This window comes from Gallus gallus, chromosome 3, assembly GCF_016699485.2.
Source record: "Gallus gallus isolate bGalGal1 chromosome 3, bGalGal1.mat.broiler.GRCg7b, whole genome shotgun sequence".
Classification (NCBI taxonomy): Eukaryota; Metazoa; Chordata; class Aves; order Galliformes; family Phasianidae; genus Gallus; species Gallus gallus.
In genome coordinates, this window is record NC_052534.1 from 37,211,705 (window position 1) to 37,239,055 (window position 27,351).

Here is a 27,351-nt window from a genome sequence, read left to right on the forward strand (position 1 = left end):
ACAGCATGTAAGACTTTGAAGTCGCCATTAGCCAGATACCAGTCTTGTCTGAAGGCATGTTATTCCGTGTGGTGTAAAACTAAAACGATTGCATCATCTTCTATCTTATGAATACCACTGAAGTGAATGAAATAGAAGCAGTGTAAAATCAATGCCAGTGGAGATTCCAGCTGTGACAAGAAAACATGAACAAATGAGTAAACTTGATTCCACATTGAATTTAAAATGTCCATTGCAAATTGACAGAGGTTAAGGAAGCATAATTATAAGAGCACATATTTGTATGCCTATCATGATCTCCCCAGAGTTCAATAACATGCTGCATTTTTCCTTAGTAGTGCTCATCCTGAACCTACAAAATACAATATAAACTGCATGTCTGTTGTTAAGTATATGTCCTGTACTCAGTACATATCACTTGTACAAACAAGTGTTCACGTAAAAATACAATGACAGTGAAGATCTCATAAAAGAGGAAAAGCTTCAATTTTGAGCAAATACAAAAGCCAGCCCAAAATTAAGCTCCTGTTTAATTATAGGAAAGTCCTTCCAAAAAGTTGCATTTTGTATTTGGACATGAATAGCCATTTTCTGAGACATTCTGTTACTTTTTCTTCTGTTGTCAGCTGAACATTGTGAGCTCATTCCAAACTGCAGCGTGGATGGAACATGGCAGTGGCCAAGCCTAAAAATTTACACTTCTCCCCCTAAACTAAGAAATTACCACTATCTGAACCATCCATCTTGGCAAGGCTCAAAGCTGTTAGTCTCTTTTTTTCATTATGCTGTATGAAATTAGTAACATGAAGGAGGAGCTATGAGTCTTCTTTTTTAGGTCTTGGAGAATTATAGTTTGCTTGGTTTTTCATGTTCTTGTCTCCTTAGAGTCTTTATTACTTTTGAAAGCTTCTGATGTACTCCCTGATCAATGCACTGGAAGCTGTTGGGAGGAACAAAACAAGATTATTTTGATTTTTTCCTTTGGTTGGTTTAGAGGCATTTATGTATTATGTTTACAATAGTATACATTAAAAGTGAGCATGAAATACCATCATTAAAATTAATTTTCCTCATGGCTTGGGAGTTCAAACAGGTTCCTTAACTATACAATAGTACTGTATGGTTGTGATTATATACAAAAACATACCCAATTTTCAAGTTTTTATTGACTAATTGAGATGTGTTGGTGCTCTCTTCTGTTTGCATTCTTGAAATTAGATTTCCACCATTACTTAGCCAATTAAATAGCAATCAGAAGGTACTTTTTTTTTTTTAACTAATAATTGATGTTATTCGTATGTCAGTCTCTCAAAAATCAACACAGTTGCAAAGAGCTGAAGCAATAAGGTCTTCAAGATGTTTCAAAACGTTTTCAAGCAAGCATCTCAATATTCAGAATTCTCGATTTGTTCTGAATGAGCTCACATCCAAGTACCTAAATAACTCCCTGAAACAAAGTAGGGGAAGCCTCTTATTGTTATTAATAATGTCCAGGAACCTTGATGAACTCAAATGATCAAGAGATTAGTCAGTCTCAAAGGAAACTTGTTTCAGATTACATTTTTGTTGTTGTTGTTTTTAAGAAATAATGTTTCAGCAATACAGTAGGCTCACATTTTGCTCTGAAGAGATGTAGATAAATATTTCCATGGCTGCTAGGACAACTATATGTACTTATCACTGGGAACAGCATGGAAATTCTGCTATGGGAAAATCAACTCTCAGCATTACAGGTATTAATCAGATTCTGGCTACCAAAGGTGGAACTTACTGGCAAGCCTGTGGAAGTAACCAATAATTGCCGTGTCTTCAGAGAAAATGAAAATAATATTACTTGCATAGCAAAATATTTAACTTATTTTAAATGATTATAAATTAGTGATAAAAGAAATTGGTAATCACCATAAAATTCAGTTGGACTGACCATTTTCCAATTTAATATCCCTGATGCCAGCAATTAGAATGTATTTTTCTCATAGATGTTATGAGAGGCAATGATGCCAGCAGGAGAAGCTGGAAAGCTGCTAGAAAAAAAAAGTCTAGAAAAAAGAGAAAGTGGAGGAAGGGAAGGAGGAAACTTTAAAGTATTTTCAGTGGTTATATTAAACCTGGGAACCAGAATATCATTAGACTAGCATCGTTTTGTTTTTTTTTTACCTTTCATCTATCACTTTTAGTACAGTTCTTCATATGTATAATAACAAATACCAAGGCTTGAATATTGCTACACTGTAAGACACAAAACACTACCAGGAATTGAAACTTCAAACTTGGATCCACAACTACAGATAATGCAAATATCTCATTTGAACTGTGACTACGACAACACAAATGCAGGAGTACAACTGTTCCTAGGCAAATTGTTCATTGTGATCAAATGATTAGTTTAGTTTTACTGAGTGAAAAATTTATGTGCAAGGCAGTTTACTGATGCCTTTGTTATTTGTAAGTGTTAAAAAAAAAAATCAGGTCATAATTTTGGGATATGCATACTTGGCATTTATCTTAGAATATTTGTGATGTCTGTGGTGTCACGTAAGTGACAGGGTATTGTTTCTACTTCTTCACTGGGTAGCAAAGTAGGGTGACTGTTAAATACCATCTGTAAGAACATATCTGCACTGGCATACAAACAGGGTTATAACTGAAAAAGAAAAAAAACATAGACGTTCCCTATGTACTCACAGGAAAAATCTGTCCTGATAATATTTTTTTCTACTGATATTTCACAGACCAACAAAAACAGAGGCTCACAGATTTCACAGTTAATTATTAGTTTCTTCAATATATGATAATTTTATAGGGTACTGCATTTGTTTTCCTTTATAATTTTGATGATTTGATTCCAGAATCCTTTGCAGACTTCCTTTAAGTCATTCTAATGTCCCCTGCATGAGCTACTCTGCCTTGAAGGGAATGCATGAGCTATAATTTGTTCCTGGACATTAAAAGCCACAAATCTAAGCACCACTGCAGTAATGCGGAGGAAAAAATGCTTAGCTCTTAATTCAAGATTAGACTCTGTGGCCATTAAGAAGTGAAAGAGGCAAAGAACCAAAACCACTGTGCTTACATTCCAGTCACAACAAGCACTTAATTGTTGTAGATACAGTACCTGGACAGTGCTATATAGTAAGTAGACAATGTTCAATTTTCCCTTTCACTTTTATAATTTTTAAAAACATATATTCATTAACAAATTGGCAAAAGACTAATAAATGTCTACTTAAAAATAATAGTTAATATATGTAGGTAACTCTAAAAGTAATGCTTCCTATTTATTTCCATGAGAACTATAACAGATACAAAGAGCAGAATAACACTATCTGATAGAGCAAATTTTGTTTAGGCACTTAGGACTAATAAAACACTTCACATCTAGAAACTGGAAAGTGACTGATTACTGAATTAAATAAGCTGGACACATCTGAATCAAAATCTATAGAGCATAATATTCCCGACTCAGAAAATAAGTATGTAGGATTTTCTGTTGTTATTTTAAAGGCATACAGTTTGCCATGCTAAACTGGACCTAAAATCCATAAAGTCCAGTTTCTGGTCACTTTCTGCAGCAAGCAATGATATACTGCAAACCATCTAGTTCTCTCCTCCTTTCATCAAATAATTGATTGTGGTTGACTATCTGATTCAAAATCTTTGTTAGGAGGAATACCTGTTCTTGTTAAAAATCTTGTACAGGATTCTATTTTAATCTCACTGAAGACTCAATAATTCAATAGTTGTTAAGTTCAAGAATACACTAATCATTCATCGTATCAAGATATTTTGCACTTCTTAAGTGATAATACTAAACTATCCAGTAAGATATCAGATATATCTATTTAAGTATTTTAGAGACTTATTCACTTTCAGGAGTAATAAATAGTTTTCTCCAGACCTTATTCTTCCTGTTAAGCTCTCTCTCCCAGTTCATGGACTCTGATGATTCGTGTAGCTCAGGTTGATGTTATTATCAAAGTTCCATTGCAATTCACAGAATATGGGGCTTTAAAAAACAATTGGAACATTCTGATCCATTCTCCTCACATGCAGGTGTCCATCAGTAAGGGATCAAAAAAGACCTAGACTGTTTTCTCCTTGCATTACCCAAGATTCTTAACTAAGGTGCTCCCACTTTCCTGGTTCAGAGGCAGAGACTATTTCATATTCATTAAAACAGTGAGCAAGCATCAGTTAAATCCCATCTTTACTTTTGCTTAGGAAAAAAAAAAATCTTTAAAATCAATGATAACACTTCATTATCTTCCTTTTTCACTCTTTTTAGTGCACAGCTCTTTTCCCAGTAATAAAACGTCGTGCAGTCTGTTAACTATTTATATGACAATGATTGTATGATTTATGATATAGCAAAACATCACATAAAAGCTATATCATGAAGTAACTATTGAAACGTTGTCAGTGAGTAACTGAGCTGAATGGTTTTGCTTCATTAAAGCCTAGAGAATCACACTTTCAGACCGTTTTCCTTTAAGGCCACCAAGATCATCGCTATAGTTTTGGAGATTTTATTAGTCTAATTCAGAAGGGCTAACTGCTTGTTAATCACAGCATGAAAAGGCCAGCTTAGGACAGGATGGCTCAATCTGAATAGAAGAATTGTTCTCAAATCACAGGAAGAGTGGAGCACCATCCAGCTTCAACATTTCTAACAGGCCAGCGTATCTATAAGGAAGGAAGGGAAACTGCACTGCAGAGTCACTCACTTAGATATGAGAGGTTTATAAAATTTGCACATTTCATTTCAAGGCAGGCATGTTTTCAGTTGAAACACTCAGCTTTACTATAAAGCAGAACCCTCAGGCTTTTCTGCATATCGTAAATGGAGATTTTAATTGTCCAATTAACATTTGCTTTTTTTTTTTTTTTAACAATACATCATGATTTCTGGCATTAACAGCAGCTACGGAGCTCAGCTTTCTCTGACAACTTTGCCTAATCTGCTTACTGAACTTTATTTTAAAGGCTTGATTCTATGCTCTAAATGTGTGTAGTTACTGATACCAGCAAAAAGTGGGTGTAAAGCTTTCTAACAACAGTACAATAACATTTTACACCTACATTACCCAGATGTATATCACTACAAAGCAGAAGAGAATAAAGATTTTATGTTATGGAAAATATTAGTAGATTTTTAGTTGACTGCTATAGAAAACTTAAAATGAGCTCCCAGACAATTAACAATGGGGTATTCAGATTTGTCCTGATTTAGTAGAAGGTAATATTCTTCATCTCTTGTCCCGCTAACAAGGTTACATAATTTGCTAGTTTATTTCAGTCCCTGCCTAGTGATCCTAAAGCATAATGCTAACATTCTTGACCTGTCCTACAGTACAAAATAACTATATCGCGCATTAGGCAAGGATAAAACTATTGGTGCAACTATGGTAGCACCAAATGCAATGTTCACTGAACTAGACTTTCACAATGAAAGACCCAAAACTGCTTTGATCCTCTTACAGAAATATACTTTTATTACAGGCCAAGAAAATGAGCTCCCATTTGGGCCATGGATCAGATCTTGTCTACTCACACTATGTTTATTTCACGTTCAAGTCCAATAGGAACCTAAGGAAGTGAACTGTTCAACAGTTTTTGCCTTCATCAGGTAATATTAGCTCTAGGATACCTATTCTCTGCAGTAATAATGTTATTGCTTACCCTGCTCGAGCCCCTCTGCCTAGCTTATACAAGCAATGGTTTTGGGGCTCTTCAGCTGTATTTCAATGTTATTTGGCTGCAAGGGAAACCACTGCCACCTCTCCATGTTAGCCCCTTCACTTCAGGTCTGTTTTCAAAATTCACCAAAAAAAATTGTTTGTGGGCTAGATAAAACATTCAAATGACACAAGACACATTAGTCCTAGCTAACAAAAAGAAGCGCGAGGTAGGGCATTTAATGAGTCCTGACATAAAGCCTTGCCATTCAAGTAGTCACAAGCCTAGTCCTGCATTTCTTCTCCCATCAAGCATGATCTCCTGTTGTCCTTTTAATGTTGTTCTTGCATGATATCTTAGTTCTGCTGCAATTGCTGGTTCCCACAGTCCTTGAAACTCATTATCTTTCACTACTGGTGAAAGAAAGAGACAACACGGGAACTAAATATATACTGAATCTCAAGGAGGCAGCTATTTGCAGTGATATTTCTATGCATTTATTTTCCCTTGCAGTGCTTGCATAATCACCTCCTTTGAGCTCTGCCCATTGTGAGTGCAAGTGCAGCTGAAAAGTACTATTTGATCCACTTCAAGTGGCACAGAAAGCTAGATTTATTCACAGAGCAGCACTTATTTGTTTCATGACATATGGCATGATATACAGCTTTATTTTTCACCAAATTAAAAGCAGAATATTTCCAATTTATGTAGTATGCTTAGGCCCATGCACCAAATGGTGTGGAGAGCAAAGTCATGCTTTATGTCTGCTCCATTTTGAAAAATACATATTAGAAGATCTTCCTGCAGATGGAAAATATTTTGGTCTCTGATTAGAGCTGGGAAATGTTTATGAGCTTATTTCATTTCTCCTTTCCAAGTTTGTATAATATTTGCTGGTATTCAGAAAAATTGTTCTTGCTGGTCAAAGATAAAATTTTATGAGAAATTCAGGGTGGGATACCAGTCAGGCAGATGTCCAAATTGTTGGGGCATTCCTCAAATGGTCAAAACAATTTCTGTCAAATGACCAGGGAGAACATTTCACTTTGTAAAGAAAAGGTGAGTCAAAAGCATCTATTTGAGCATGGCAGTATATAACATTTGAATTTAGAGTTTAAAAATGTCAGTTTGGTTTCACAGTGGAAACACCACTAAAATGCTTTGAATCTTTTCTTAAGCAATAAGAAAAAAAATGGGAAAGATAAAGCACTTTGAGCAGAACAGTAAACATTTTTATTTTCCACTGTCTTAACCTACAGTCTTTAGAGTGAGCTTCCATAAATGAAAGCCCACGTACTTTGTATTAAAGAGAGTAGTAACTGAGGGCAGTAACACAGGAAAGAGGAGAAAAGTACAGAAAATGAAAAGAAAGAGCTATTCTCATAGTCGCAGCTCACGTTTGCAACTGGAGAAGGACAGGCCCAGTATGCGGTCTTATCAACCACTCCAAAACCTGGCAAACTCCTAGCAGCAGCTGATGATTACAACACTGCTTTTAGCTGCCCTTTTAGTCATGGGTTCACTGCAATGAAACAAGACATGCCACAGTCTTAAACAGTTAAGTCACACCTCCTAGGAAAAAAACAGACACACAGAGGTCAGAAAAAGACCTCAAGAAAGAGAGAAGGAAGGAAAATTGACATGAGATAGGAGGTGACGGTGAAACCTAGCTGTTGTACATTATATGCATTCCAGCTGATATCATGGATTTAGCTTAACTCAGAAGGATGATGATATCCTTCTTTGTATCCTCAGTGACATCTGTCAGGATCAGATGAGAATAGTCCGTCAGTCTCACCTGTACTTTCCTTTTGTTTCAGTGTGCGTAGGCCCAGAGAGGCAGCAGAGGGGGAAAAAAATTGTATTTACTCCCTATGAATTACATTAGAAAGAACAGTCATGTCTTGATTTGTTTTCATGTAATGGAGTATTTAACACATTCTGCTTCTCCATTATTAGTAAAAGGTCGGTTCTATTCAGACAAGGGAAATGCAAGCAGATCATTGGAATCGTACTAGAGGAAATGTTTCGGCAGGAGCAGAAATATTGTTTCAACCATATCACTTCCTTAAATCTTGCAAGTCAGTGCCTGCATTTCTTCAGAGAAGTGGAAAAGCCTATTCTTCTGTTTTCTTAGACTATCAGATTTGCCCAGTGATATAAAAAAAGCTGCTAGTTAAAAGTCCAATTGGGTTTACCTTTGATTCATTCTTGATTGTATTGAATCTTGACATATTGAAGACTAAATCTAGAGATAATTGAGATTTATACCCAATCCAGTGTTATTGGCAGTTGCCGTTTCTGTGCCATTTTGTTGAGGTTTATTTGTATCCATCCACTTCCTTCAGGATATTACTTCATCACACAGAAACTAATCATGTATCTTGCAAATTTTTTAAAACTAGTTATCAAGCTGAAATGAGTTTTCTTTATTAATTTCATTCTTTTTTTAATTCTTCTTAGTATGAAGTTAATAATTTTCCTTGTAAGTATGCATTATTCAAGATCTTATTACCAAGGATTTGGCAGAATGCATATTAGAATTTTGTTTTCATACAGAGGGCCTGCTCCTGCAACTCTTCTGGATGCTTTTGATATGATAAAGCTGCAGTAGAGTAACTTTTGCAGAATGAGAAACCAAAAGATTTGTCTGTAACTTTTTGACTGCCATGCAACAGATAAAATATACAAGAATCAACAGATGTACACAGACCATGGCCCAGCAACTGGATGGCCTCATTGAATACACATTTATTTTCATTTTAAAATCTTTACACAGACCAGCTCCCTCATTTTGACCAGAGTGTGAATCACAGGAGCTACATACCTATGAAAAAGCCCTCTTTCACTACATTTAGTGAAATACACTCAAAGAAGATTTCTCAGTAAGACTACACTAGCATCTGCAGTGATGTTAGCAGAAAAAAATACCTCTTTGTGTACTTGCTGCCTATTTTCTAAAATGAAACAAAACACAGTGCATGCTCAGGAAAAGAAAATCATGACAGAATAAAAAGCGATGCCACAGCTACCTGCAGGGATAGAGCAGAAAGTCACATCTATGGGGTGAAATGAGTCATCTGCAGGGAAATGAAGCAATTAGCCCTGCACTGGTCCACTGGGAACCAGGCTGGCCAGCAGTGTCCACCAGGTTTATATCTCCTGGGGAGTGCAGCATAGCAGCAATAAGTTTATGTAGCAGTGCTTACACAGAGGTCTTGTTCACAGAGAAAAAGTCGAGGATAGGGTAAGTAATACTGACTGTGGGGATGCCCAGTATGCCAGAGATTTGGTTTTGCATACCATCTGAAATATACAGTGCACTGACTGCAAAATTTCACTACAGATCATGTAAAAACGTGCTGAGTATAAGTTGGGAGAATATAGATACACAGGACAGAGGCATCAAAGGTAGCCAGTGCTGTAAAAGGTTATAGGGCAACAGATACTATCCATGACCCACCCTCTCTCCCTCCCTCCCTCCCCCCCCCCCCCCCCCCCCGACTAACACTGTTGCATAAATACACTTAAGGGCTCTTCTAGGCTTCTAGTGCAAGATAAGGATTTCAGGCATTGCACTGTCACAGGAGAGAAGAGCCAAAAGACCCAAGGGAATATCAGCAATGCATTATTCCCTTAAAAAAAAAAAAAAAAAAAAAAAAAAAAAAGCACTTCAGACTTTCAAGAACAGTGAAAATAAACATATAGGTCTCCTTACCAGTCAAGACCTGGGAAAGTGTGAGGAGATGAAAATTTCCTTTCAGATCCAAACTCCATTGGTATTTATTTCAGTCTGATCCTAAACAGTCACAAAGGACTTTCTTTCCAAGCATCTGATGTTTCTTGATATTACCATGGGTAGCAATTCAAACTGCATCTCTCTCATTTATCTCATTTATCTAACAGCATAATAATGACATAAATGAGGGAAAGTCCAGAACCAAATAAAAGGGGAGAGAGAGGAATTTTTTTTCCCAGTTAGAGAAAGAAACCATCAGCACAACATCTAGTAGCAAATATCTGGAAGGTGCAAATCCCTAGGTTCGTATTCATTTCCAGTGGGGAGACAGAGCTTCATTTCATGAGAGCAAGATCAAACACATCCATAGGTATAATTCTGATACAGTAGAAATCTGAGATGCCTCAGTGAAAAATATCTTCCCCATAGTACAATAGCAATACCTTCCATCATTATTATTTTATCTCGAGCAAACTGTTAATCTTGGCCAATCAACTGGCATCTCATTTCCACTTTCAGTTTAGTCTACCTTTAATTTTCCTTAGAGTGCGGAAAGAATAACACACTTTCAATTTTTTCTGTTTTGCATAAGAAAACCACACAAATATCTTTGTGTTCTAAAGGTTTGCACTACTGTTTGCATTACAGGCTATGATTTACTGTTCAACTTACAGCTTCTAGAGTGCATCTACACCTTGGAATATGAACAGGAAATCCCTTTGGTGTCAACCATTGCTTTCTCTCATTCCCTGATTTTCCAGAAAAGAAAAATGTCTTTTAACTACCTTAGCTTTGTGTGTTACAGAATCTAATGCACCAAGGCCTCACCCTAGAAGACTGTCCCCTGCAATGCTATGAGATATATGAGTGCTGCCATACAAATTCGGAGCAATCCCTTTTACGTAATATTTCCCCTCAACACTATAGTATCCCAGCATCTCTAAGATGTGTAATAAGCTGTTGATTAGTAACTGTACCACTCAGTTCATTTGAGACAGTTAATACTATCTGCTGGAAAAACTGCACACGCAATTATTCTGAATAAATTTGACATTTTTTAAATAGCACTGAATTGAGAGAGTGAGTGTGCCAGGCACTTGGGCTGAGAAATTGTTGCCTTTGTATCAGCTCCTGCCTCCTGGAAAAGATAGAAGATAGGTCTGAGACCAAGAACATCAAAGTGTCTGGAAACAACAAAGGTCTTTTAAAATGATATCCTAGGAAAAAAAAAATCACTGCAAAGAACAAAATATTTTATGAGTTAACTAAGCAATAGCTTTGTTTGATACAATTTGGAAGGAAAAAAAAAAAAAGAAGAGAAAAACCACAGCAGTTTATATCGGCCATGAAGTTCTATAACGATTAACAAACAAGCAAGAAAGAAGTTCCTTGCCCCCACCAAACTCTGACATTGCCAGTGTTTGCATCAAAAGAAGCAACACTGGAACTTGATGCTTCAGCTGTCCTTGAAGCAAAGGACATTTGACAGCAGGAAGGTCTGATACTGTGCCATTTGACACACTGGGTCCTACATACACCACATATCAAAACAGTGAAGAATATCTGTGATGCAGAGACACAAAAATAATAGGAGAAAGAAAAATGCATAGAAGGTTAGACAGTATCAGTGGACAAAGAAATCCCTGAGATCTGAAACTATATTTTGCTTGCAGAATGGGTTTCATTATTCATGTGCATACTACTTCTGTGTCTCAAGGACTGTACTTGTTTACCATACATGATGGTTTCTGCTCTAGATATTTTGTTTCTTTACTACCCTCATAAATAGCCCACTTTTCTTTAAGGTGCATTTTAAGATATTTGAGCTTACCTAGCCATGTCACAGGTGCAGAAACTACAAATTGCAGCTCTTAGCTGTGCTCTGGCCCTCCCCTAGAGAGAGCTCTGACTAGGTAAGGAGTTATAAAATATCTTCTAGACTTACCAGAAAGTCTGTGCATTTTATGTACCTCCTGACTCATAATATTCTCCAGATACTCGTGCACATACTTAGGGGTAGGAGTAAACATAAAACTCATGAGATGAAAGCTACAAGTCTGCTATGCTAACTTGGTGGAAAGTTTCCTTCTTGGTCTGGGTCTGTTGGCTTCTCTTTCCCTTTCGGTGTTACATAAAACAGCCTTATAGGTCTGATTCCATTTAGTTGTCACTTAGAGTGGATATTTTTAGTCCATAATTTTCAACACTATCTTGAAACAGCATTAAGCAAAGGACAGCCAGTGATATGAGTGAGTGTAACTTGATCCTGTTTTCTAAACAATGTAGATACTGATACTATTAATTTCTCATCCTGTACCTAAGTTCTCAAACTGAAACTTCCAAGCAGAAAATGATTCTGTAACCACTGTCTCTGAGTAGTTACCACAAACCAGAATCCACTGTAGAGAAGACAACAGGTTTCTTAGGCATTTTGAAGAAATCCAGACTTGGAAACCACCTATACTAAGCTTTAGCACTACTTCTGTCTTTGTCTCAAGTACAATTCTTTTTTCTCATGTTAGCATGCAATCATTTAACTTCAATTAAAAGAAATGCATTATTTCACATCAGTTATACAACAATGGAAAGATACATTTGAAAGAACCACAATAAATACACGTTATTTAGACTTAAGGTTATTTTCATTAAAGTGCTTTAACACGGGTGGCAGCTACATCCTGTGTAACAGTGGTGTCTACACAAACACATGAACTTGTGAAAAAATTGATGTAAAAAAGCAAACTTAATGCTGCATCACTTGGGGAACTGGTGCAGTCTATCTGGATTTCTGCAGGATGTATGCCACATCACATCCTCATCTCTAAATTGGAGACATGGATTTAAAGGGTAGACTATTTGATGAATAAAGAATGGGTTGACTGTTCTGTTTATTTCCTTTATGATCTTCTTAATAGCCCCACAATATCTCAGTTCTTCTACCTAGTTAATAAGAGCATTTGAGATCCACTTTCAAAATGTACTTCTTAGGACTGCCACTTGGAAATTCCATATACCTGAATGCAATTCTTGCTTAAAAATGTTTAGTATTTTATGCCAGTTACTGTTTCAGATTGCCTACTTTATTCTCCCACTCAACATCATCACTGACTGCAGTTTAAATTTTACCACCACAGCCTATCGTTAGCTTCTTCCATCTTAAATTTTATTTCCTAGTAGTCAGCCACACACGTACGCATTACTGAATACTGGAAAATCCATCATTGTACTTTGCTTATAGTAAGAATTGCTTTTGGTTAATAAGATATTTTTAGTGACTGGTTTAATGGTTTCAAAGTCACATTGGAATGATTTTACTAGTAGTAGTCACTCACTGACTCAGTAGTCACTGAATCAACAACCACATTTCTCTAAAATTGAGAAGGTGTCTATATACCCAGCTTTCAGAGTACAACTCTAGTTAGCCTTTATAACCATTTTTCTATATCTTTCAAGCAGCTTAGAAAGTGACATTTGGTCAATGTAAAGATCTAATTTGAAGAGGGGTGCCAAGGTTCATAGGCATTGTCTGAATGAAAAAAAAAAAATCAACAACCACCACCAAAAAAAAGAAGAAAAACCCACTAAACTCAGAAACATCTTACTGGAATGCAAGGCAGTCTCTAAAATCCAAATCTTCCAAAACAGTCTGATAATAGCAATTCTTCGGACTAATAAAAATTTGAAAGGATATGAGAACTTTACTCTGTTCTGGCATACAAAAACAGCTCTAGTGATTTTTACAGTATTTTTTTCTGCAAAGTGAGAAGTGCCCAAAGTGAGGACTTAGTGTCACATACATTGTTTAAATATATAGTACTATAGTGTTCAACTTTGTATTTCAAGATGCCTTCACTATTTGCTGAAGAGAGCAAATTAATGAAACGTACTCACCAAGAGTGAACTCTAGATTTGCTTGGATTTTATACCACATCTGTGCCTTCCCATCTACTGATGAATGCTTGAACAGTGGAAAGCCACTGCAAAATGTAAATTCTTATAGAAAAACCTGATTACTTCAGTCCTCAAGAATTAATTTAAGAATGTGAAATATGAAGTTTCCTTATATCTGCTTTTTTTTTTTTCCTTCTAATATCTTTATAAATCTAATTATTCAGTGGTCTCAGAATGACCCTGAGCAGATTTAGATGACTGTGAAAGTTAATGAGCAGTCACTAGTGTTATTTGCTGGTCCTGCCTTACTTTCAGAGAACAACTTACAGCAAATAAATTGCAGAACTAAATTGCAAGATTCAGGGAAGGGAAAATATTTAACTGCAGATTTCAATTGTTTCTCTATCTGCAAGAACAGAAAATCATATTATCTAACTCTCTGTATTCCAGAAAAAAATTATGCACCAACTAAAGACATATTTTAATCCTACAGCCTACATGACTTTTTAAGAAAGATGTAATTCAAGGAGGTGGTAAAGGCATTATGCAGAAATAACTGATAAGATTCTATAGCGTATAGAAGAGATTAGAGCAGATGGTTATTTTAATAGTCTTTTTTGAGCTTAAAAACCATGAAAGCCTTGCTTTGCTTTTTTTTTTTTTCTTCTGAAGTCAATCAAGACTGCAGTGCCTTTTGCCTTTTTTGAACCAGGCCAAAGCTAATTCAGAAAGAAGATGCATGAATCTTTTCAAAAAAATAACAGAACATTTGCTAAAACTTTTGAAAAAAAGTGGCCTCACAATAAGTTTAGGGAAAGGGATGTGTATTTTACCAAGATTTTTCATGCACATAGGTTTGTCTGTTATTTTAACACTAACTCTTAATGTGCCCATCATGCTGGCACTGCTCGCCTAAACATGTTTTGCAGCAGCTTGGTCTTTATCTGATCCTTGCAGCTTGAGGGACTGGGAGTGCTTCTCTTTTTATTTCTCTGCTACAAAACCACCCCGTCTCTTCCAGCATATAGAAACTATTAGAAAGATGAATTATCCATTCCCTTTGCTCCGTGATACAACCACTTTAGTTACTCGTATGACTAAATATTAGTTGTCACCTAACATTCCTAAGTATTTTACTGTGGCCAAAAGTGGCAAAGCAGCAGCACATAAATCAAAAGCTTAATTTTCCAGACACCACAGCCTATTAAAAGATTCAAAATAGACTGAAGAAGCTGTAAAGAAACACAGACTATTTACCAGACTACTTAATGCTGTAAAGAGCTTTTATAACAATTATTTGAAATATAAATAATTTTATAACAATTATTTCGAGATACAACAAAGATTTGAGATGATAAGTGTGTCATTTTTATTATGCTGAATGAAAGAACAGTTCAGTTGCTGCTCTGAGTCTCTCTAAGGAAGGATTTTCTCTCCACAGACCATAAAGGGAACCTTGCACAGCTACGTTCCTAAATTAGGCACCCAAACTTACACAATGTGACTGTGCATATCTTGTGCATATGCTAGAATGCACTTACACCCACAACCAGAACAGCCTTTTTGACATTTGAAGCAAATAGAGTGCACTTTCCCAGAATTTCTTGCTTCATGCACCGACAGCGTTCTGCATTCAGCTGAAATCTTTGTGAACAACATGGATCTGACAGAAAGTGGTGTACAGCTGTTACCTTACATGGCTGTCTGGGAGGCCAAAATGTCACACAGGTTCAGAACAGAGTACATCTGGGTTATATCCAAAAGTCAATGACCTAGACTTGCATAAAGCTTAGTTATTTAAAATTTATGATTTTCTTTCTACCATTTATGTCTCTCTCCCTTCCCTGCTACTCAGCAATCATTTCAATGCCAACTGATCTACAGACTCCTGCAGGCCAGGCCTCGTTCTGCAAGAGGGCCATGAGGAGGTGGGCCCCTCAGTGACATGGGAGACAAATCCCTGAGCACAGGCATAGCTGCATCAGCAAGCAGCACTTGTAGTGTGCAGAGCAGTTCCATTCTGCTGCTGTGCAAAGCAGAGCCCTCCAGAGCTGAGCAGGCAGGCAGGTGGTTGATAGCTCACAGGAACATGGTGCAGCTGTTTAAGATCTGGGCTGTGGAGTATTGTGCTGAATTCTAAAAGGATGATTGTTAACTATCATCACTGAAATATAGCTGGTGTTAACATTCTTGCTCTTGTGAAAATCACTATACTTGTGGAGTTTTCCACATTTTGGTGGGGCTTTGCCTTAGATCTTAGCAGAAAGCCTTTCTTCCCAAAGTAGCATATTTTGTGGATTCTAAAGAGTTCTTTCTGCATTTCCTCCTTCAAACAGTTCAACAATTCTGAAGCCTCTAGTTTTAAGTGCTTAGACTAAGCAGACTGTGACAAAGATCTGAGAACCTAAAATACTTGTTTATGCAGTATTTCTCAGAATCACACAGGATCACAGAATTGCAGGGGTTGGAAGGGACCTCAAGAGATCATTGAGTCCAACCCCTCTGCTAAAGCAGGTACCCTTCAATAGGGTGCACAGGTAGGCGTCTAGATAGGTCTTGAATATCTCCACAGGAGACTCCATAACCTCATCTCCCACAGGTATTTTTACTGCGCTTTTTAATTCACTGCAATGCCATAACCAGAAACACAGTCTTGGATGTCCATATTTCAGTACAGAATAAACATCCTTGAATGATAATAATTGGTTTAAGTCAAATACCCTTTTAGCTAGAAAAAAAAAAAAAAAGTCAACATTTAAACTGCGGACTTCTCAGTTAGATCTCATTACCACACATTTCAGTCAAGCATTTCTAAATAATTTAAAATATCATCAGCAAATGAGGAATACAAACATCTGCAGGGAACTTAGGTGTCCTTTCAGTAATGTTCTACCTTCAAGCTTAATAGATGACTGCTTCTTTAACCGTCTTCCATCTTATTTGTTGTGGAGCCATAACTACCAGTTAGCAACCTACCCGAGCTACACATTAATGTGTATTTAATCAGACACTCCTACCAAATAAAAACAGTCTTCACACCTACCCACCTTTCTCTATGCAAGCTTAATCCATAATAAGCAACCATGCAGTAAAACAAGACAAGGTTATCTTTCAGCTGCTCTGGCTTTCCAAGCAGGGTGGGCAGATGGTCAGCTTTGCAGTGCTGGGGCACCTTCTATCAGCCACAAGCACTGGTGGCAGCATGGATCAGAGCTGAGGCTGGGGACAGAGCCAGGCAACACAGCACAAGCTTCCAGGCACAAGCAGCACCAGTAGGTCACTGGCAGGATTCTGCTTTGCACAACCTACTGTGCATTGGCATAGCCTAAATAAGTATTTGGCAAGTCTCGCATCATCTCATGCAAAGCATCTCCCTCCTCAAAGTCATCATTAATTGTGTGCTAAGCACTTCTCATTCCAAGTAGAAAACAATAAAGAAGGCAAAATCCTTGAGGCAAAATGGTGCAGAAGAGACTTGGGATCTGTGTTGCCAGTGTTTGCATAGTCCTTACCCAATCTATTCTAATGCTTTTAATTCACTTATCACCACACAGTGGAAGTGTGAAGAATGGGGTTAGAAGTAACCAAAATTAAAAATCTGAACATGACCAGAGCCCACTCAGTACCATGTTAGGTAATAGAAAGCAATTAATTGATGTTGTAACTCCTATAATTTGTCTTCACTACTGAACAATAAAACTACAGGACAATCTTTCACATGATTTTGCTGTAAGCTATGGTGGTGCAGCAGATGTGTGCACTCTGTTTTAAGAAACTTACTAAATAAAAGTAGCTTTAAAGTACACGATCTTTAGAACATTCTTATGGTAATAGCACACATAGAAATTAAATTATGCAATGCCTGTTTCTGAGCATACCTCAAAATGAGAAAGTTTGTCAACACAGAACTCAAAGTGTATTTTTCTGAAATAACTACTATAAGAATCTGAAGGTAAAGCTGAGCAGAGAACCATGGAAGAGGGTAATATTAACATTTTCTCTATAGATACATAAAAAACCTTTGTTTCTAGTCAAGTAGGAAAAAGCTCAAACTGTTTATCTGATTATTTATGCAACATTACATGCATTTATTAGTCTCTTTACCCTTTGATGCTAAGTGGTTTCTTAAACATGTACCTGACAACACAATATACATTTGCAGTACTTCTTGCAACGTCAAGGATGATGGAGTAAACAAGAAACAGCGTTTCTATCGGTGGAAACTGAGTCTTTTTGGTTGATAAATGATAGGAGTTCTTCAGTAAGGACCTTGATAATTAAAATGTCAACTAAGTTAGATTGCTCTTCCTGTATGAATGACATCTCTTGTTAATTATCCATTGTTTCTATAGCACTTGGCTTTTTCAGACAATCAAACATTTGATTAAGTTCTTGCTCCAGTAGAAAAATAAATATTCTTCATTAACATTTGTTCCAAGAGAGGCAGGTACTCTATTTCACAAGCAACAAAGGATGATTCCCCCACCCTTCCCCAACACATGTGAAAACTTACAAACCATGCTTAGTTATTCTCTAAGGGCACAGCATAACATAATAATATAAGAGCTGTAAACTTTCAAGCTAAATACAGAATTCTCATTCTTTCTAAAGAATGCTCATACTGATCAACACAAGCATTGGTGATTAATTACTCTGTACTCCTCTAGCCCTCCCTTGTGGAGCATACAGCTGTGCTTGTAGGAAGGCACAGCTCCTAAATACATATTTATGAAATAAAATCCAATCTATTTGTCCAGGTTAAGCAGAAAGGTATTGCTTAAATGATGTTGACAACACTAAGGAGCTGTAATATTTCTGAACCACAGGGCCGCTTTTCTCCAAAGCTGACAGTCCAAAAGCAGCTGTTCCCTTTGGAGTCTACTCTTTTCACATTGTGCAAACAACGTACTTACCACATCTGATCATATAAATACTGTCCAGTTATCTTTTTGACAGCAGGAAAGATTTTACGCTTACCCATAATTTCTTTATCAGGAAGTCACTTCTTAAATTATCGTGCCTTTGGAAATATAGCACACATGGTTGTGCCTTATGTCTGGTAATCTAACATCCATGGTTCATGAATTCTAGGATTAAAGAATACACAGCAGATTTCAAATTTGGGGTTCAGTATTAATTCCTCTGGCCTACAGGACAGTATATGTGGCTTACACAGAGTAATTGGGTGCCTGTCTTAAGCAATGTTTCATTTATTGTGAAAGGCCAGCGTGGCTGCTCTACCAACAGAATATATCATAAAGCCAGGTCAATTGTAGTCTAAACCAAATCATGTTTATATCACAAACTAGAGTTCAGCCACTGTTTGGGCTTTGACTAATGAATCAAAAAGATTACACAGACTATATTCCTCTTGAATGTTTAATGAATTAATTGCATTTATTAGTTTAAAAGGGCTCACCTGGGGGCTCAGGTTCAAACAAAAAATTGGTGGCTGGCAAGATATCCCAAGAGCCCTGGCATATGGTTATCCAGCTGCTGGGTCCCCGCTCCTTTCACTAGTGGTGTTTCTCCACATACCGTGCCACACTTGTTGCTTCAGCACACAGAACTTGCACAGTCACTGCAGTGAGTCTGGCAGCAGCCAGTCAGGAATCCCAAGAATCAGGAATAAAAATCATGGAAACTATTAGAAGGAAATCTACTTCTGTATTGACAATTTAGTATTCACAGCAAATCAGAAGATAGGTCATATGGGAACTGGATTTCACCGATTTCAGGCTGTCAGGCAGAGCAAGTCTAAATTGTACATCTGCGCAAACTTGGCTCTCCTCTCCATAATCAGGCATACAGCCATAACAAGTCTGAATGGATCAGGATTTATTTGCCCAGCAGTTGACATTCAGCACATGCTCCCCTGTAGCAGCATCATGAGGCAAACACACTCTAATTCAGTCGTGTGATAAGTAGCTGCAGGTGAAGACCATAACAGTTCATTAAAATGTTAGTTAGACTTAACTATGATAGGCTAGCCTGGAATCTACTATTTGAAGTTATAGACTCTTTTTAACTCAAGACTTTTAACTCAAGGAGCATAAGCCCTAATGAATTCAGTTTTCCCCAAAATAATTGGAACTCTCCATCACGTTGAATCAGAACTGAATTCAGAGAGTATTGTGACTGTGAGGATTCTACCTGAGAGATGAAAATGTATCTGCCAATCACTAATCCAGTTGCAGATTGCCGTTCTTAATTAGAAATATTTTCATACTTACAGGAATGTTTCCAGGGTCCAGCAAAGCAGATTACTGACAGGATAGCTAGGGAGACCCAGAATACACAAATCACCAAAATGAGCATGTTTGAATAAAGTTCATGAAAGTTTAATGGCAGTTTTTGGACTAGTAATAGTAGTTAATATCAGAGCTTCCTGAAGATGCTGGAATAAATGGGCCTTTCTGTTTTGCTTACAGCAAAGGTAGGGATGGGAGTTGAGAAAATTCTGTACCCTCAGCTCAAAGCAATCTCTACGCAAACAACAAGGGCGTGCTGCTTGCCACCAAGGGAAGGGAGTGAGCAAGAAAACAGTGAGTAGGCAGCACTCCCTTGACAGCTGTAATTCTAGTATTTACATAGAAATAACCAACATTAAATACTGGCTTCTGCATAATACCCACCAAGCAATATGCATATGCTTTATAGCTAAGAGAAGAAACTCCATCACAAAAATTAAAACGTTTGTGAAGGCTGCAACAGAAGTAGAGGTGCAAAGGGCTTCAGTTTCTTCTTCAGAGGAATGGTCATGATGCTGCATCCACAAACCATCCTATGTAAGACTTATTTCCAGGAGAAAAACAAAAACATAAGTTTCTTCTTGATTGTTTTGGATTGTGCACGGCTTCTCAGACTTAATGTTGTTAAGGGCCATGTTTAAATTTAATAGCAGTCTCACATTCAATTTCCTCCAATCGTGTAATTATTATTAGCTTTCTAGTTAAGAATTCTTACATCAAAAAGGGATAAAAAAGCAGTCCAATCATTTCTAGCAGTCAGTGAACACACCACTACAAGCTTTTGGAAAAAGGGCCCCTGTAACTCAGTGGAATAAAAGTCTGTATCATTCATGCACTTACTTTGCCTCCTTTGTTTTTCAGCACCTCCAACTCCTCAGGCAGTGAACAGAGAGGAGGATACCAGCTCTGTTTATAAGGTCACTTTCCCAGTGCTTCAGCAAGAGCTGCCAGAATGCTGCTCCTTCTTGTACCATAGAACAGTTCTCCCCAGCATTTGAACTGCCATGGCTGCCTTACAATTGCCTCGCACAGAAGGGTGTTGTTTCTTATTGTTTGTAGATCTGCACTTGAATTGTGAAACCAAGCTGTAGCCCAGAGACAGGAAATCCTTTTACCATCCTTTACCTTGGTGCTTCAAGAAGGAAAATAGCAGCTAATAAAGGCCAGGATGTGCAGTCGGTGGATGGATTAGAAAAATTCGCACAAACAATGAGTGAAAAGTGTATCCATTTCACAACTGGCAGCATTTCCAACAGAAGCTATCAGGATAACGTCTGACTCCCACTCTACTCAGCAAATGAGCAAGGGTAGAAAAGAAGAATGGTAAAGAGTCTGGAAGCTGAATAAAAACTCTAGTGGCAAAAATTGAAGTAGCAGCAGTAAGAAATGAGTAGTGATCTATCTATTTCCAAGGAAGTATATAGCCATTAAAAGTACCATGGGAGAATGAAAGTTCTAAGACTCTTCTTATAAGTAGGGCATATTTTACTAATAGATGAAAAGATAAAATGATAAAATGTTTTACATGTTGCTAAGAACTTCAAATCATTACAGACATCATTTGAGCTATAAAAGCAAGACACTTTGTATATTTCATGCTGAGCTTTCTGGATTTAAACTATAGCATGCTTCTCAAATTTATTCAGATTAATTAGCAATAGCTGTAATGGAAGTTAGTGCCTTGCCATTGCTCAGCACCCTGCAGGCATAAATAGCATGAAAAATATGATAGTACTATGATTTTATTGATATCTGCAGAATTACAGAATATGAAATACACAAGGACTGCTCCAAAAGTATGTTAAAAAAACGTTCTGTAGCTGAGAATTTTCTCTATCAAACAGTGTCACAGTGCTCTTTGTAGCTGTAGCAGTTTTCATGGAAATAAAGAGGAGGCATTACTTTCAGAGCAACCTACATATACTTAAGAGGAAATTTAGCAAAGAGGAGCCCTTTTTAAAAAAAACACCAAATGAAGCTCCAGCAGCATCTAGGAAGAATAAAATACTTTTCATGTAAGCATCAAGGACTATGAAGCTCAAAATCTCATTCAACAGTATTTGTTTTAAAATCACAAGAGATTTGGAATCACAAAAATGTTTTTGGAGCAAAATGTTACCTGCCTGCATTTGCCAATCCTCATCTGCTGAATCAGGGCACATTTACACCTTCAATCATTCAGACTGCAATACAGAATCAATACCCACACTGTTGGTTTTATTCAGTAATCTCCGTCAAATGTCTCTGAGATGGATGGTTACAATCAATCATACTGGACCCACAGTTGAAAATCTTATATGTTCTTGGCCTGACAGGGGATTTTCTGTCAGGCAAGTGTTCCAGAATGAAAGTAAAAATTACAGTCATAGTCCCAGCCATCTATTTCAATGAGCTACTGAAGGAGGATTAAAAGCACATCCTGTTAATCCTCAAGTGTTTTTGATGTATCTGGAACACTGAGTTTTCCTTCCAGATTATTGCGTTAGGACTGATCAAGGTTGTGTTTGAGATAAGTAGCAATTTTGCGATGGACTTCAGTAGCAGCTGGATCAGACACTGGAACTGCTTCTAAGAGGTGCTCATTCCAGCTCCTAGGCAGCAACTATGACAGCAGACATACACTAATCAAGAACTGAGAGTAAAACACTACCACAAAAACTCCCTTCACTATTTATTTCCTCCTCCACTGTACTTGGAGCTTGAAAGACATGCAGCCTGTTTCATTCTGTTCACTAAGTATTAAAAACTGTGTCAGTGACTGGAGACTTCTGAGGAAGTACAAATATTTTAAAGTTCAAGAACTTGAAATGTTCATCTTCTGCACGGCACTATAAAACCTTTTGGAATAAATAATCCTGAAAGTGTACATCAAAATCTTCAACAAAATCCATGTCAAACACTTCTCATGGAATAACCAGGGATTTGGATACAGCAGCAGGATTCTGTTGTGGAAGGAACTGACAAAAGGTTGAAGCAAAGCATGTAGTAATGCCTAAAATGGCATGAAATGCTGCTGATCCTGTCGCCGCAAGCCTAAAATCTTGTTAGCCTTAGCTGACTGCTGCCTCCAGTTTTATAGATTCTTTGCCTAATATTTATCTGAAGAACAAGATGCTGTTCAAGTAAGTTTGTAGTACACTTTTACATCATATTAAGTTTTAAGTTTTCTTGCTTCAGTGCTTCTCAACTTATTTGAATAGACAGTATTGTAACACTGAATTAAGGCTCTTATTCCTTCAGCTGCCCTGCAATTTGAGGAACAGCATCTGGAAGAAAATTAAAATAGTAAAACTAAACGCTTACATTAATTTCCTAAATAAGGTGTGTAAAGATGGCCGTGTTTTCATAAGCAGCAAACTTCTTGATTAATGAGACTGGCCTGCAAACACTTGGCCATGAAAAAAATTGTTTGATCAGGTATTGATAATCAACTCTCATCTTGTAGGCCTTAGAGAAGCAATATAATTGCTATATAACAGTATTCTAAAGAAAGCAATCTATTTAATTACAAAAGGTGTATGAAAGCCCAAAATACAGCAGCAGACAGCTACTGAAAAGCCATTCATTATAATTATCATCATAATAATTATAAATGCCTGATTAAATGGAGAGAACCTTGTAACGTATTTAGCAAAGCATGAGGTCTCACAATTAATGATTTCCGGAAATAAAATCAGCTGAGCACAGACAAGATTAAGACAGCAGTAGAAAAATGTGTACTGTTACTATTGTCATTGATCAAGGTACATTTTACTGATGTACCTCTAAAGACCAGTTTGCTAAATAAGCCTTCACCATTCAGAGCAGCTTTTTCGTACTTTCTGTACCACAGCTGCCCTAATATGAAGATATATGTACATATTTGTTCTCACAAGGTCATAACAGGAATAAAAGTACAGAAGGATCCACCAACCACAGAGAGCTGACACCTTTTTAGACCCTCTGTTTGTACTTCACTTGTGAAGCGCAACCTAGATTTCCAAATGATGGCTGGATTAAAAAGGAAAACAGTTATCCATTTGCTGGGAAGAGAACCTTTCTGAAAGTTAACAGAAAAGTAGTATACATTTTCTATTCTTTTTAAAAAATCATATGCAGAGACAACATGTGGCACTCACGGGTCATTAGTTGAGCTGAGTTAGATCTTCACACCTGTATTGTAGGGGAGGAAAAGGAAAAAATAGTATAGACTAGGTACACAAAAGCACTAAAAAACCAAAACATTCAACGAAGTTGTGCTCTTGTACACATTAAAAAATGACATTTAAAACACCTTGAGTGAGGAAAACAACAACAAAAAAATTCCAAGATGTATATATTCCAACTTTGATCTGGTCTGGGTAGGTAATGTCTCTGTACAGATACAGAGCTGATGCAGAGTGTTAACATCTTTGAAAGTCCTGGAAAAACGGATGATTTATTTTCATATAACACAATACTGTCAGACTCAGAGAACACCAGCATTCTGTCAAGAACTTTCACCTACATAACTATTCCAACAACTCCCAAGAGGTGGTTTTGTTGGTAGTGGTGTTGTTTTTGTTGGCTTTTGTTGTTGTTTTTTCCAACAGCTTGCGTGTTACCCCTAGCAGTAAACTGACTACAAGTTAAGTACTGCTTCTTCCTTTCTCTCTCCCGCATAATAATTTGACTATAACTCATTAATCCCAACCATATATTACATAAATGAAAACTCCTTAAGACTTGTTCTCAAATTACGCTTCTAATATTTTGATGGTAGACAGGAGATATGGGCTATAGTCTTTATTTTCATTTACTATAAGATAAATCCTGAGAATATCTCTATTTTAAGAAATGCACTTGCTACAACTCTTGCAGTCTTCCATCTCCTATCTACAGGCCTACCCACTCTACTGAAATTAAATTACCTTCTGTGAATTCCACACCTCTAGCTTCCTTTACTACATGTACACATCCTACCTGCATAGAAATTTCTTGAAGATATTGCAAGGCTCCTAAAGGTAGAGCTATTAACTCCGACATTAACATCCAATGCTTCCCAGCAAAAAATCCTCTTCCTAAGTCAGATAACTGGTTCACACTTTGAAATAGACTTTTTAAAAACATTTTACAGTTCAGCTTTGACAGTCTACAAAGGGCCCTGTTTGAGGAAACATTCAGGTTAAGGGGGCTGCCTGAAGGAAAAAGGAATAATAGAAGAGGGAGGCTGTTTTGATAAGGAAGTAGAAAAGATAATGAGCTAAGAACTAAGATGAAGTATATCTGAACTTCCGTGTTCCATCCACTTATTTCATGCTCTTTCTGTAGGAAGGAACAGCAGACACTGTCCTAGCATGAGATCAGGATCTTTAGGCAAAGGCCTACTGGTGATATGGCAGTCAGGCAGAAAATCCTGAAAACAAGGTCTTTAATTTCTCAGTTGTCATGCCAGATTAGTGCCACAGGGGATAATTTCTATCTTGCTTTCAGACATCCCCATTCAAGTTGGATCAAAAATGCAAAACACCAAGTTTGGTAATCTCAGCTGAGCTCTATTTGCACAGCTATTTATATCAGGCATGTTGGCATGGTCAAAAATTTCAAGATATTCAACCACAGTGGTATTAATAGAACAAAAGAACATGGAGGCTTACTGCATTGGTTTTTCAGTTCTGTGTTTCACTGGACAGTATACAAATTAAGTGGGAAAGTGGGATAAACATGTTTCTATTCTATTCACAGTATATTTAAATTTTCAAAGAGGCACCTACACAGGTCTGATAATCAAATCAAATGCCTTTGTAGTGTGCTAGGCCTGACAATCAAATCAAATGACCTTGTAGGGGCTGAAGAGGCTTTACCATGCCAAGGATATGATAACTGAAAACAAAGGAATAATTTCCACAGTGACTGAGAACACATACTGCTGCTTCTGTATGGAACTAACGTCTCTAACTATAAAGTTACTTCTCTTGCTCCTCCAGTGCTCAAACATTACACCCCTTTTTTTTTTTTCCAAGACATGTTCAGGTAAATCAACCAACATTTGAATCTATTCTTCATGAAACTCAGTCACAGTTATTAGCAAACTAGACCCTTTCTGAAAAACAGAACTTCTAACAATTAGTATTCTCAAAGTCCACCCTCTCACTATTACTCTGTTTCTGGAAACTACCTGTGTTTCAGAAAATAAATTAACTGAAAGGGTGGACAAAGATTCATATTGTTTAACATGGATGCAAATTATTCTCAAATTTCATCAGCAAGCAGTGAGATATTCTCAAATACACAATAAATCAGGGAGGTGTGTAGGGAAGACTAGTATCATCTCACCATCAGTATCACTCTCACACAAAATAAACGGATCTACGATCTTCCCAGGAGTAACAATAGCACTGAAATAGATCTCATAATGAAGATGCAAGTTTAGAGATAGTATTCCCTCCCACCCCCCCCCCCGGCAACATTCAAGGCCAGGCTGGATAGAGCTTGGAGCAACCTGGTCTACTGGGAGGTGTCCCTGCCTGTAGCAAAGGGGGGTTGGAACTGGATGATCTTAAAAGTCCTTTCCAATCCAAACCATTCTATGATCCTATGATTATCTCTTGACAGTCACCAGTAAATTTTATCTGCCTCAAAACTTAATCACCATACTGTGGGCCTGACTACAAAATATGAGTGTCAAAAGTAAACTATTCATGAAAATTAAAAACAATTGTTTACAAAACATTCTTAATTTCCCACCATCTCTTACATCCTTGTTAGTATTACATAGAAAAGCACTGCAAAAAATCTTGTATGCATTCTAAAATTGTCCATCTTTCCTGCATAGTACCAAGATCTATTTCATTTACTTCAAAGAGGTAAAAACTTACCATAGCTTTCAGTATAGCTTGATATAAGTGAACATCTCAGTTGGTAAAACAATGATACCATTTTCCTTTATAATTTACCTTCTCTTTGGAAAGAACCAAAGTCCCAGTTAAAAACATTTGTATAACGATGAAGAATAACTCTTCCAAATGTGTTCTCACAATGGCAAGTTTTGCAGGCAAAGATGAAGATCTTTCTCAATGTATGGATAAAGTAAGTGGGATAGCATTTGAAAGCCATTGCTTATAACTCAACGTAACATCTCCATTGGGTTACACAGAAGTGGACCTACTCACTGTGTTAGTGGATTCATACTGACACTGTACTCACTCAATATCTGCTATTGATTTCAGGACAATAAACAAGCTAACAAAATCAAACCATTCAAGTCAAACTCTGACCACATTTGCATGTTTACAATATGAATTTCAGACTAATAAGACACTCTCCTTCAAACGCTGAAGATAGAGAGTGGTAGAGAGGAGATATCCCAAACATTAACTGAGGCAAATGTGCATGTGCAAAAAAGAAACCAAAACAGATTTCAGTTTTTACAGGCTACATACTTCACAGCCAAATTTTCATTAGTATTATGACTTTTTTCCCCCCAGTATTTTAGCAGTATAAAAGAGCATTCTACTAAGGTACCAATCCAGCAACAACAATCAGCTGTAACAAGGATATGTCTTATGACTCTTAATATGCAGAGAAAGGAAAATATTATTTTTATAAATCATTAAAGGATGACACATTCCAAAGCATTCAGTTAAGAACACACTCAGTGTTGTGGTTTAACCCTGGCAGCAGCTCAGCATCACAGAACTGTTTGCTCACTCTCTCCAGGTAAGGAAGAGGAGAGGATTGTAAAGACTCATGGGTGGAGATGAAGACAGTTTACCAAGTAAAGCAAAAATCACACATGCAAGCAAGAAAAAAATAAGGAATTCATTCACTAGTTCG

At 37.1% G+C, this 27,351-nt stretch overlaps 1 long non-coding RNA gene across 1 annotated transcript; it reads left to right on the forward strand.

The window, feature by feature from the left end:
* The first annotated feature begins 639 nt into the window (after positions 1 to 639).
* On the forward strand, positions 640 to 25,946 carry LOC121110428. Its single transcript, XR_005858828.1, has 3 exons — positions 640 to 762; positions 5,500 to 5,626; positions 20,419 to 25,946. It is a non-coding gene; the product is annotated as an uncharacterized LOC121110428 (long non-coding RNA).
* Positions 25,947 to 27,351: the final 1,405 nt, after the last annotated feature.